The 13,029-nt window shown below is 42.7% G+C and overlaps 1 protein-coding gene across 1 annotated transcript in view; it reads right to left on the bottom strand.

The window, feature by feature from the left end:
* Positions 1-13,029, bottom strand: part of GRID1 (glutamate ionotropic receptor delta type subunit 1) — a 131,092-nt gene that overhangs the window by 22,844 nt on the left and 95,219 nt on the right. The window lies entirely within an intron of this gene.

Raw genomic sequence — 13,029 nt, 5'->3', positions numbered from 1 at the left:
TAAAAACGAGGAACAAAACTTTCAGACACATCTTTAACTTTGATAGAATGTTATCATTCTCTTTCAAAAGCTATCAGTTTTGGAACAGAGAATTATTTCTGGGTTATTATTTCGGGTTAAGAACTTAATTCGTTCTGGAGGTCTGTTCTTAACCTGAAACTGTTCTTAACCCGAGGTACTATTTCTGGGTTAGCGGAGTCTGTAACCTGAAGCGTCTGTAACCCGAGGTACCACTGTCTGTGTGTGTGTGTGTATTCTCTTTTACAATTTAGAATATTCATTTAGACAACCTTAAAATACCAATGACTTTCCTTCTTCTCTTTCCATGGTTCATTTTACACATCAGAAGTCCCTGCATATTTTACAAAATTAAACCATTCAGTATTCCATTATTACATCCATCAAAACTTATTTACACTGTTGAATTTATATTACTGCTGCCAATGTTTTCAAGTTCACACATTTCCCCCATATATTCAATAAACGTTTTACATTTTTCTCTAAATGTATGCTCTTCTTGTTCTCTTATTCTATATGTTAAGTCTGCAAGTTGTGCATATTCTGACATCTTAAGCTATCATTCTTCTTAAGTTGGGACCTCGCTCGTTTTCCATTTTTGAGCTTAAGAAACACGGGCCGCAGTAGTGGCATACATACATTTTAAGAATGCTTTAAAATCACCAAATACATTTTCCCAGACCCAGATCTTCTCAAATTCACCTCTATTTTCACTATATGTGTAACATTTAGTGGTAACATAAAGGTAAAGGGACCCCTGACCATTAGGTCCAGTAATGACCGACTCTGGGGTTGCAGCGCTCATCTCACGTTATTGGCTGAGGGAGCCGGTGTACAGCTTCCAGGTCATGTGGCCAGCATGACAAAGCTGATTCTGGCAAACCAGAGCAGCACACGAAAATGCTGTTTACCTTCCCGCCGGAGCGGTGCCTATTTATCTACTTGCACTTTGACGTGCTTTCGAACTACTAGGTTGGCAGGAGCTGGAACTGAGCAACGGGAGCTCACCTCGTCACAGGGATTCGAAACCGCCGACCTTCTGATCGGCAAGCCCTAGGTTCTGTGGTTTAACCCACAGCGCCCTGCATATATGAAATCCCCCCCCCAAAAGCCATAATAAATTTCCCAAGATCAACATTCTTTTAACTTCTCCTGAATTTCCAATCTACCTTGAAGCTAAGCAGAACTTTCAATTCAAAGTTGCTTCAAATTTCACTTTAGGGGAAAAAAAAGTGGCCCGCAAATTAATGTGGCTTAGGTAAAATTCCAATGCAGAAGGACTCCTAGAATTCACCTCAAGTTTTGTATTTGTATATCAATGTGTTTTTGAAAGAAACTTGGGATGGCTTGCCAAAATCTCTCTTTGTGTGAAACAGTAACACAGTAAGAAGAAGAGTTTTGATTTGATATCCCGCTTTATCACTACCCAAAGGAGTCTCAAAGCGGCTAACATTCTCCTTTCCCTTCCTCCCCCACAACCAACACCCTGTGAAATGAGTGGGGATGAGAGACTTCAGAGAAGTGTGACTAGCCCAAGGTCACCCAGCAGCTGAATGTGGAGGAGCGAGGATGCGAACCCGGTTCCCCAGATTACGAGTCTACCGCTCTTAACCACTACACCACACTGAGTGAAAGACAGAACAAATTATGCCTTGTCAAAGACATCTAGTTCATGTATCAAAAGTGGCCCTAATGACCGTTTCATCAAACCAATTATGTCTAGCCAGCTTGAAGAAAAGTAGCCACTATGAGGGAGAGAGGAGAGCCACAATCTTCCGAAGATAATGTTTTTTAAAAAGGTTATGTCCCCCTTGCCTTCTACATATGAGTGACTTACAAGAACTGTTTAAGTCCCCTGATAAATTAAGGAGAGGATCTCGTAGATATGTGATGGCTAGTTCAGACACACGACCAAACCATGGGAGTAGATGGATGAACTTACTTATTGTAAGCCTTCCCTCTGCCCACACAAACTAAATAAATAACAACAACAACATTTATACCCCACCCATCTGTCTGGATTTCACAGAAGTATTAAAATACTGTACAATAATTTAAAATACAACTAACCTTAGATCTGGGATTGGTGCTAGGGCAGCATTCTTGCCTATCCTATGGGGTAGGAGGTGCCTTTACAGAGCATATATAAAGGGACTCCTTTGGTTCAGATAACTCCCTGATTCTGAAGGCTTATCTACAGGGGCAGCAGAGTTTCCTGGAGCCTTAAAAACCAGGCTTAGTGGGCTTTACTGTAATTAGGATAAAAATCCAAGATTTTGAGGGTGAGTTGAAAACTTACTGAAAATACAGTAGAGAGGCTATTTGAAAATAGCAAGTGAAACTAAAACTTACAAGCCTGTTTGGGGTCAGTTTTATTATTTGGGTCAATTCTCCCAATTGCTTTTCCGCAGAGATGTGGCAGCTGTCTACCATCCATATCTGAAATCCATCGTTATAAGCTGAGAGGGAGCTTTCTGGAAATAAGCAAGCTTTCTGTACCCTCACACACACCCCAACGCCTTCAAAATACCATCTAAGAATGCCAAGCCCTTTTGGAATTGAGCCAAGGCTAGTTCACCCATCACTACCTGGAAGGTGCAGGAAGTGTAAATGTTTTATATTTACACTTCGTTAAAATTAATAGATTCAATAACGCTCTTTAATTCTTCATTAAATTTTGTGGTGTGCTTTCCCCCCGTTACAAAGTAAAACTTTTCGGGTGAAAGAATGAAACAAGCCTCATTTTATTTCGGAAAAGAATAGTGTGCTTCAACTATCAGAAGTTTAGTTATTCTAAGGAAGCTTTTCTCTTGTGGCATCATAGGCTAAACGAACCGAATTCTCCCACGAGTTTCACTTGTGGCTAATATTTACTTATATTAGTGCACACCTACACATCTCTCGTCTGCAAATGCCAGCCTTAATTGGGATTCCAAACAGTGACTGCATGCTGTGTGCATGAGGAATGTAAATCATTTCCGTTAACATAAGATGTAAGAAATGTCTCTGGATGGGAATTCAGGGAGAAGAAACTTGATCGCTTTGCTTGGTTAAAGTAATCATTGACTTCCTAATACATTTAAGTAATATGTTTTTAAGTCTCCAGTGAATGTACAAAGCACAGTGGAACAGATGGGCTGGTGAATTTAATGCAAATAAATGAGTAATCATAAATGCAGGCTCCCAAGCTATTAAAAGGAAGTTTAGATCATTTCTGTTTTCTCATCAGGTTCAGGGAAGCAATAATTTTGAATGTGTAATTAAATAAGAGCAACCCCCCCCCAAAAAAAAAGGCATATGGATGTTTCTGTTTCTTTTGGGTGGTTTTTTCCCCCTCTTGCATATGGTTCTGCTAAATTTACATCAGGAATTGGGGACCAGATTAGTTGTTATTGTAATCACATGCCAAGTGCTGAAACTGCTGCTTTATGAATCACTCTCTTTAACATGCAGTAGAAGCCATACAATGTCTTGACGTCACACAACACTAGGCATCTCCTTGCTTCTGCTTGCTGAGGACAGGCAAGCACAGAAATTTGACCCAAGTCTACGAGACAGGTTCTATTAGTCATTGCAGAGGGAGAACCAGGTGCACAGCAAAAAAATTCCACAGGGGGTCAGTCCACTGTCCCTTAGACCTTGTGGGGGGGCCAGACAATATTTTGAAGGAACCCCCCCCCATGACTCTCCCCTCTCTTCTTCACAGCACTGGATGAGCCCCAGTGGCTGCTTACCTGTGCCTTGCGAGTGACAGAGGCTGGCGGCGGGACAATGAGCGGTGTGAAAGGGCTGGCTCCGGAGAGGGGCTGCTTAAAATGACGCTCAGCCAACCATGGCTCAACATGACCCAGAGCTCCCTTCCTCCTCTAGGCAGGGTGGGGAGAAGCAAGGAGGGAGGAGCCGCTGCCGGTGAGAGGGATGGGGAAAATAGCGCACATTGGCGCAGCCCAAACAATCAGAATCGTCATCCTGATCCACACAGCGATTCCCGGACCACCTGCAGGCCGGATCCAGAAGGCAATTGGGCCGGATCCGGGCCCTGGGCCGTAGTTTGCTGACCCATGCTTCAGGAACATTGGAAGCCTGGCTACATCTACGGTAGCTCAGTATTGACCACACTGACTGGCTTTTTCAAAACAGAAAAAGCGAGTGTGCACACATATGGGAGCACGTTTCCCTGCCCTCCGGCCCGCCGCGCGATCAGCGCTGGAGGAACCGGCCTGAAGCTGGGTAAGTTTGGGGAGCCCTGCTCTAACTCTTTGCGGTTTCAACACTTCTCTTAAGTGACAAATATTCTGTATTCATTCATTTTTTCCCTATTATATCTGTGAGATTAAGCACAACCAAGTATTGTTTTTGGAACCATATTTTGTCAGATAGTTTTTAAAGCAAGCCCATTCCTTTTTTTACCTTGTTGCCTGCGTGATCTCTTATTAGTTCTGTCCTTTTGGCTAGTTCGAGGTACTCACACAACTTTAATTGTCATGTCTTTCGTTGGTATTAACTCACTTTTCCAGTATTTTGCTATTAGCATTCTAGCCGCTGTTGTCAAAGAAACACTCTTTTATTTTCATTTGGGATGCTTATAGTTAGAATGCCTAATAGGAAAGCTTCAGGTTTCTTTAAAAATGTGTGTTTTAGCATTCTTTTTAGTTCCTCATAGATCATGTCCCAATTTTTTTATTTGGGGACATGCCCACCACATCATGATCATCATCATGATCATCATCATCATCATAATTTATTATTTATACCCCGCCCATCTGTCTGGGTTCCCCCAGCCACTCTGGGTGGCTTCCAACAAAACATTAAAATACATGTGGAATAGACCATGCTACTCCTATCTGGATGTCCCACAAACCCTTCTTAGTCTGCCAGTTGTGTCCCAGAGTGTGGCCACCTATATATTTAGCTTTGGGTGCTAAATAGGCCCAGTCCTGCCTATGAACCACTACCATGGCATGGCTTTAGTGGTGCTTTTTCTAAATAGAGACAAAACCAGGAGCAAATGTAACCTGAGAGACAAGGTTGCATCAGACATGTTTACTTCATCTATTTTGTATCTGTCTCTTGCTTCAGGGTTTTTACTGTCACCAGCTCTCTTGAGCCTGCGATCTGCTGACAGGAATGATAGTCCCTATCTACAGTATGCCTCCTATTTGCACCATAGGTGCTTTGGGGAAATATTATCATCCACAGGCATTCCATTTCCATTACAAGTCAATGCCTGGAGAAGAATACTGCTGTTCCAGCCTCTGCCATACAAGCTGAATGTGTCCTAGGCGGAATTTCTCCCTTTTGTTCTCCAAAGCTTTGCAGCCTGAGTCTCAAAACAAGGAAGCCATGAGATTGTCCTCTCTCACTGCGGTACTGAGGGCTGCACTGAAAAAATGGCAGAGAAACAAAATAGACCACAATCCAGCACAATAAACACAGTTAAGCCCCTTTAAATCCACAGGTTTAAGTGTGCCTAACTCTGTGCTGGTTTGCAGCCATTAAGCTTGCTGGGTCCCTCAATATCAATAATGAAGGTTTTAGCTTATAAAGGACTCTGGCCTGCACCATAAAAATAGATCATTTTCAACTATCCTCTGCCACTTTAACATTAAACAGAAGATTGCAACCATACTTTTAGATGTCTTAACTACTGCTCCACCAAAATGTCGCAAGAACAACATCTGGAGTAAAATTCAAAGGTACTTCTCTAGGTAAAACATTCAAGGAACTTAGAAGTCATAAAGTTTCAGTAAATGTTTTAGTCAATAAGGGATTAGGACAGGTCTGTTGAGAGGGGGTATGGGGTGCAGATGTACCAAGCTCACAGACAGCAGAAGCATCAGACTATGAGCTTTTATTATTACTTTTTAAAGTAAGCTGATTGGCCTCCTGTAAAGGAAGTTAGGAACCAAAATGTGCTGGCAGGCGAACCAGTGTGGCTGTTCCTGCCTTTCAGTGCTTTTAGCCAGAGTAAAGTGAGGGCTGTGATTGACAAGTGAGGTGTTGGGATACCAGGAGACAGGAATTCCTGAGGTCATAAACAGCAGCAGTATTCCTCATCCCTGCTCTTTTATTTCTCCTTGGAATCTCTACAGTTTGAGATCCAATACTCCAAAAAATGGATGTCACCCACCCCTTCACTCCAAAACTTGGGGTGTGTGTGTGTGTGTGTGTGTGTGTGTGTGTGTGTGTGTGTGTGCAAAGATTCTTAGACAACTCCAGGCACTTATTAAAAACTCACTGTATAGTTAGCTTACAGTGCAATGGTATACATGTCTATTCAAAAATAAGTATCTCTGTGTTTAATGGGGTTCATTGCGAGAGGATCTTTTGTGCACACCAAACTGGGAGCTCAGTTGAACACAAGTGGGACTCATGCATCCAAATATACAATAATTAGGCCAGATTAAGATTGGTTTAAGCCAGGCATCCCCAAACTGTGGCCCTCCAGATGTTTTGGCCCACAACTCCCATGATCTCTAGCTAACAGGACCAGTGGTCAGGGAAGATGGGAATTGTAGTCCAAAACATCTGGAGGGCCAAAGTTTGGGGATGCCTGGTTTAAGCATTGGAGCTGTATTACCTTGCAGGGGTAGAGGGGAGACCCAGAAAAAAATACCTTTATAGTCTAATGATGCATCACTCTGTTTAAAGGAAGCAAAATATGATTAGAAGTAGCCATTTTATTCCTTCTTCTATAGCTATATCCTACAAATTTGCATATGACATGTGCATGCCCATTTCATGTGCATTTTGTCAGCAAGTGTAGCAAAGAGCCCAATCCACAGTATATTGGGCCCAGAAAATCCTGTTCACACCCATGAATAAGGGTTTCTCATGTCCCCTATGTCATGTCCCCTTCTGCCATCTTCCCTCTGGAAGGCAGCATGCTAACACAAATGCCTCTCTTTCTTCAGTTAGAAGTGTGGCTGGCAGGCATGGAGAAGACATTCTAATTCCCCCGCTTTGAAATTGGAAGTTCTTATGTATTTATATTTTAGATTCTGCAAATTATCACCTTTTGATCAAATGTGCGCCTGCATGTTACTGTTTGATTGGATGTGACAGGAAGACAGCCTAATGTGAAAAGGGGGAGAAGAGAAGGGGTGTTTTATTGATAAAAAACATCAGATAAATGGGAAGAGAGCGTATTTCATATAGTTTCCGCTGAAAATTTCTGAAATGACATCAAAAGGCATAAAATGCCACCTCAAATACTTAAGGCTGAAGCAGTAATTTATAAAACAAAATTACTTGGAAGTCAAGAAGAAAATTCACTGCTTAAATCCATACAAAATATGAACCTCGTGAGGAAAGTGCGGAGTTGCGAGATGCTGGCAACTAAGAGCCCCCCCCCCAAAGAAAGGTACTAAATAAATTTGCTACTTCGTAACTCCTTTCAACTGAATGATGTGTGAAATCCCAAAAACCCTTGAATTTCTCTATCAGAAAAAAAAAATGCTGGACAATTGTATCAGCTAGATTTCACAGTAATATTTTTGAACTCATGTGTAAACTAAAGAATTAGCTCTAGTACAGTAATTATGACTATTTAATATGAGTACTAAATAGTAATTATATAACGTAGAATATTTTCCCAACCTTGTTATTACCTCTATATTGCAGATGGGGACCCAAGGCTAAAAGGTAGTGGCTTGCCTAAGACTTCCCTAGTGAGCATCTGATTAAAACAGTATTTGAATCAGGAACCTTGTGGCTCACATATGCTTACATCCTTTTTCAATACAGAACATCAGCTCTCTTCACTCTAAAGGTGTTCCTTAGTATATCTGAGGACTTCACCTGTATGCCCATCCTAAAATCTGCACTGGGGTGGGGGTGGGGAACTCTACCCTCTCTTATAGTAAAACGATTCAGACAACAAAACAAACGCTAAAGCACCTACAAAGGCAAATTTAAAGTTGCAAGGCTTATACAATGAGGCAAAACCTTTTTAACCAGCTGGATTACCTGAAAAAAACAACAACATAGTGCTCAAATTTACCTAAAGCTTCCCAAAAAACACCACTTCCACGCCTGCATCAGAGATGGAGTTGTGGGCATCACGACCCGAACACGCGTGCAGGGGTTGAGAGCTCAGCCCCTATGTGATTGGGGGGTTCCTGCCCGCATCATTCGAGGGCCGACCAATCCGGTCTGCCGGTGTGTGTGTGTGTCCTGCTTTCTTTAAGCAGTAGACGGGTGGGAACCCGGTCTCTTTCACTCCGCGCTCCAGCTGTATCAGTTCACCCGTCCACCCACCCTTTAGGCTAGCTTTGACCTTGCTGTGGACTTCGGTTGGTCGCCTTGGTTGGCCAAGGGGCCTGGTAGGACTTTTCCCACTTGGGCTAGCCAAGGGTTTTTTTTCGGCTACCTCATAGCAATTCATCACAACTATTGGTTTTGGTGGTTAGGCATTGGAAATTGCGTTAGAGCTGAGAAGGGTAGGTAGCGCCATCACCTGCCCTGCAAATGGAGGAGTATTCTGTTAAAGGATTCCGGGGGCGGTGCTTGGTCTGAAGCCTGGGGAGGTCAGGGCTGTAAGGCAATCACAGGAGTAGTTTTGGTTGATGTACATCACTGGGGCTCCTTACTGGTGGTTAACTCTTCCCGGATGTCCAACACACGGGTTGGAGTCGGACATAGACGGTTAGGTTCCAATGCCTAAGCCAATACCGCTCAACATCCGTAACCAATAAAGCTGTGGCCTTTTCGCCCATTTAAATTTATCACATGTGTCGTGTCTTATTCTCACGGGGAGGGAGGGACATTGCCACACAACATATTTTGTAAAGTTCATGTCACAAAACTGCTAAGGAAACTGAATGTTATGAGCTTGAGAGATAAAGTAGTAGATAACAACATAGGAATGACAGTGACATTTTAAAAGGACAATAGAAATCACATGAATTAGCGATCATGTGCAAATTGTTTAGATCTGTCTTGCGATTAGGCAGAATGAGGCAACTGTGTCAGGTGGCAGATTCTGGAAGTGGGGAGTGGACCTGAGGACAAAGCGAAGTGTGCCACATAACTATTGCCTTCAGCTATGGTGGAGGATGCTGTCCTATCACCTAAATGGAAGAAAGATTGAACTGCCGAGGTAATCAACTTCTGCATGTGTCATGGGAGGAGGGCAAGCACGAAGCAAAACACCTTTGGCCAACCCTGCAAATTGTCACTGAGATGAGTGTGGGATTTTTCTTCTTTTCTCATTGTCAAGTAATTTTATTTTATAAGGTGGCATTTCATGCCTTTTCCTTCTATCATCCGATGTAATTTCACAACTCCTAGGCAGAAACGGCATGAAAGGTGCTTCCTTCCCATTTGTCTGTGCAGGATTTATTTATTTTTGGCAGATATTTACTTCTCTAATATAAATGCCTCTTCACACTGATGGCTGTCTTGTGTCCCATTAACAGGTGAAGTGTGGGGATTGGATTTGTTCGAGAACTTTTAGGTCTTTACTGCCTTCCCATGCCTTAAGAAAATGGCAGTGCATTGCAAGCAGCTTAGTCCAATGGAAATATAAGAAATCTTGCTTTTTATAGTTAATATTTCAGATTAGGCTCCACTGAAGTCCAATGGCATGTCAAGTTTCCATCCATGGAAACATTTCCCCTGTTACTTTCATTTGCTAATGCTAATTTATGTTTGAAAAAATATATAATGTCTAGGCATTGTACTTGACACAAACAACTTGTCTGTTTTAACCAAAGCGCTTAGTGAGCCATGAAGAAAATACAATATGAGCATTATATTTTATTTGAAAATGTTATTAAACATTAGGCCTGGCTTATGCCAGGGTTTAATCATGGGAGTCAGCCAGGTATTGGAATGGAACTATATTGCCATTCAAGCTTTGGGGCAAAGCAGACCGAGTTACGCAATTTTAAAAAGCCATTCATGCCAGAAAATTAAGAATCGGACTTAATTTGACAATATACATTTAAATAACTTTCCAATTCTACAGTGAATCCCAAAATTGAATGCATTGGTATTCAACCAGTTTGCCCGTGTGACATTGAAACATGAATGTTAAATAAATCTATCCATAATAAATGGATGTTTATGCAATAGGTTATAAAATATGAATCTTTACATTCTTATGCATGCATTCAGCATCTGACATAATAGATGGATGTTAAATGGTGACATATGCATATGAAGATTGCAGCTGAACTCTTTGCACCCAACAAAGGGTATACATAGCAGCTGAGGCTGTATGTGTGCAGTTCTGAAAAGCAACTGTAATCCTATTACCAGCTGTTTGCCTCGAAAAAGGGGGGGGGTATATTCAGTCCTTGAAGAATAGGACTGAGGAATCAAAACCAAAAGTTCCTGTTTAGCTAGGGCAGGGATCCCCAAACTTCGGTCCTCCAGATGTTTTGGACTACAATTCCAATCTTCCCCGACCACTAGTCCTGTTAGCTAGGGATCATGGGAGTTGTAGGCCAAAACATCAGGAGGGCCGCAGTTTGGGGATGCCTGAGCTAGGGCAATGCATGCAAAACCCTGATTCCATACACTTATTTATAGCTTTTAGCCATTTTGGGGTATATGTCTGAGCCACCAGTGACATTTTTGCACCTTGAGGCAGTGTGTAATCTAGATCTTTCCCATAAAGTTCCTAAGCAGATGTGCATTATTTTGCTTCAGCATGGCTTTTGCAATGCAGGACATTCGAGCAAAGCCAGCTTCGTTCTTTCTCCTATTTCAGTAGCTTCAGAGGCAAAAGGAAACACACAGCAAGGGTTCAGTAATGAGAAAATCAGCTGAAAAGTCTGAAACTAATGCACCTGACCCAGAAAGACCACAGCTAATTAAAACAATACCCCTAGGCTGAAGATGGCAAAGAAGACAGGAAGTGAACTAATCAGGGGGCATGTGAGTATCAGGGCATGATCTAAAGCTCATTAAAGTCAATGGAAGTTTCTAACCAAGCTCAGTGGTGCCAAGAATCAAATTCATGATGCAGAACACTTTCAATAGCACAAGACATACATTACATACTCACTCTCCCAAGCGGATCCCCAAGGACAAAGCCTTCCACTTCAGGGCTATGACATGTGAAGGATGTGCATCTCAATTTGATTTAACTGGCATGTGATGTGTCATGTGCTCCTCTCCTTCACTCACTCGGGAAGATTTCTCCGCATAAGCTCATGGCTCCAATCACATGCTGTTCCCTGTCTGACAGCCAGCAAATGATTACCACGAGATAAGGAACGCTAGACTTTGAGTCGCTGCACCATACTAGTGTACTACACCGGATTTATTTCCCACTTCCGAACAGGGAGGAGACTACGGTTGCCACTGCATTTAGCCCAGAGTGAATGGGATTTATGGTGTTCTGCAGGCAAAACAGCAGAGAAATTTCCAGGAAAGCCAAAAGAGGTTTCAGTGGGCTCACTCCCCCATAGGCTGTTGTCCATATTTCACCCAAAGCAAAATTTGAAGTTAATCAGATCACTTCAATAGAGATTTCTATTGAAGTAGTAAGTGACTTGCCCAACCATTTGTTTGTTTGTTCAACTTTTATTGATTCCCATCCCCCACTCACCACCCACCCACCTCTTTCTAAACTGATGTTTATGGAAAAGTGACAAAAAGGTGAAGCAAATGTTAAATGTGCTACTGTTGTATATGCCATTTTTAAAAAATTGAAGTACCGGTAAGCTGATCTTGCTTACCTACGATGTATCTTACTGTAAAAATAGATATATATATTTTTTTCCAATAGAGCAATGACAGATATAGCACAGAGAAACATTATCATGGATAGAGTGAGATGTGTGATGGATAAGACTGGGAATGACTGCCTAGGGGGTATTACAGTTTTAAAATCCCTGATGTTAGATCGATATAGCTGCTCAAACACAACTGAAGTCACAGGGCTCTAGAAGGATGACAGTACTTCTGGGATGTGTCAGATATTTGCCTCTGTTTTCTGCCCATCAAATCTTTTAAACAACATAAATTGGTGGCCTGGGTTTTGACTTTTCATCATCCCTCCCCCAATAAAAAATAAAAAGTGTTAGTCACTGATGTAATTTCTGCCCATTCGTATTTAGAGGGAAAACCTGAAGTGAAAAGTGATGCCAACATTTACCTTTGGTACATGGGACAAACGATTGACTAATTCAGAGCTTCTCCCTATACAACAGCCTTTCTCAAACTTGGGTCCCCATCTGTTGTTAGACTACAACTCCCATCATCCCTAGCTAGCAGGACCAATGGTCAGGGATGAAGGGAGTTGCAGTGCAACAACAGCTGGGCTGGGGACCCAAATTTGGGTCGAGCAGGAAGTAAGTGTGTTCAATTCTCAAAAATGTTTAGTAAGTAAGATGTGTTAGAGGACGATACATGAAATTTCAAACTTCTTTGTGTTTTGGAAGGAGCCTGACAATTTTGACAACTTCATCAATGAACAAGTCGCAAGTGCTCTCTGCCTGTGTGGGGGCGGGAAGGGGGAGAAAATGAATGGAAGATAATTCTTTTGAGGGCTTCCCTTGTTCATACACTTCAGGACACTCCAAGTTGTGTGGTATGGATTCCATTTCTTAAATTTCTCTGTTTGGCATTTGGGAATTATGAATCTCAAGTTTTGGGAGTCCCCTGGGCAAGAAGTTTTCAGTGAGCTGCCCTCTTTGAATAGGCCCATCTTGTCTCTCTTGCTGGTGTTACTGCTGCCCATTTACTTGCCTCCCCCCCCAGTCCCCATATGCAGGGGCGGACGAAGGCTTTCCGCCGCCCGGGGCGGCACTGCGGGCATGCACATGGGGGCGGGGCGTCGCCCACCGTGCACGACACATGCGTCATACACGCATGCACGGCAGCACCGCACACGACGCATGCGTCATACATGCATGACACATGCGTCATACATGCATGACGCATGCACCGTTCACAGCGGCTCCGCAGCAGAGCTGCCGGCAAAACTCAGTCCCGTACGGGGATGCTGCCGCCGGGCTCCTCTGGCCCCCACCCCCATTGCTACGCCCCTGCCCATAT

Source organism: Zootoca vivipara, chromosome 5, assembly GCF_965207765.1.
Source record: "Zootoca vivipara chromosome 5, rZooViv2.hap1.1, whole genome shotgun sequence".
NCBI lineage: Eukaryota > Metazoa > Chordata > Lepidosauria > Squamata > Lacertidae > Zootoca > Zootoca vivipara.
Note: the sequence above shows the minus strand (reverse complement) of the source record. Positions and strands in the feature narration are given on the sequence as shown.